Consider the following 1,344-nt stretch of genomic DNA (forward strand, 5'->3'; position numbering starts at 1 on the left):
AACGTTAACGAGCTAAACATTAACCAGCTGAACTTTAACGAGCTGGACGTTAACGAGTTGAACGTTAACGAGCTGAACTTTAACGAGCTGAACGTTAACGAGCTAAACATTAACCAGCTGAACTTTAACGAGCTGGACGTTAACGAGCTGAACTTTAACGAGGTGAACATTAACGAGCAGAACGTTAACCTGCACAATGTTAACGAGCTGAACGTTAACAAGCTGAACGTTAACTAGCAGAACATTAACGAGCGGAACTTTAACGAGCAGAACGTTAACGAGCAGAACGTTAATGAGCAGAACGTTAACCAGCACAATGTTAACGAGCAGAACGTTAATGAGCAGAACGTTAACAAGCAGAATGTTAACCAGCATGTTTACGAGCAGAACGTTAACCAGCATAATCTTAACGAGCAGAACTTTAACGAGCAGAAAGTTAACGAGCTGAACGTTAACGAGCAGAATGTTAACGAGCTGAACGTTAACCAGCATAATCTTAACGAGCAGAACGTTAACGAGCAGAACGTTAACGAGCTGAAGGTTAATGAGCGGAACGTTAACCAGCATAATGTTAACGAGCTGAACATTAACGAGCTGAACATTAATGAGCAGAATGTTAACGAGCAGAACATTAACGAGCTGAACGTTAACGAGCAGAACGTTAACAGCATAATGTTAACGAGCAGAACGTTAACGAGCAGAACATTAACGAGCTGAAGTTTAACGAGCAGAACGTTAACAGCATAATGTTAATGAGCAGAACGTTAACCAGCATAATGTTAACGAGCTGAATGCTAACGAGCAGAACGTTAACGAGTAGAACGTTAACCAGCATAATGTTAACGAGCTGAATGTTAACGAGCTGAATGTTAACGAGCAGAACGTTAATGAGCAGAACATTAACGAGCAGAACGTTAATGAGCAGAACGTTAATGAGCTGAATGTTTACGAGCTGAACGTTTACGAGCTGAATGTTAATGAGCAGAACATTAACGAGCAGAACATTAATGAGCAGAACGTTAACGAGCAGAACGTTAACGAGCTGAACGTTAACGAGCTGAACGTTAACGAGCAGAACGTTAACGAGCAGAACGTTAACGAGCAGAACGTTAACGAGCAGAACGTTAACGAGCAGAACGTTAACGAGCTGAACGTTAACGAGCAGAACGTTAACGAGCTGAACGTTAATGAGCAGAACATAAAGTCTCTGGTTCTTCTCCCTCTCTGGGAATCGAGTTCTTGGAATGAAACTTCCTGGAGCTGAAATGAGACGTAAACAAATCCTGCAGCTTCTGAAACTGAAGAGCTCAGGTCTTTGTAAAAAGGTTTAGATTATTATTATTA

This window comes from Austrofundulus limnaeus, unplaced genomic scaffold (assembly GCF_001266775.1).
Source record: "Austrofundulus limnaeus strain Quisiro unplaced genomic scaffold, Austrofundulus_limnaeus-1.0 Scaffold2008, whole genome shotgun sequence".
Classification (NCBI taxonomy): domain Eukaryota; kingdom Metazoa; phylum Chordata; class Actinopteri; order Cyprinodontiformes; family Rivulidae; genus Austrofundulus; species Austrofundulus limnaeus.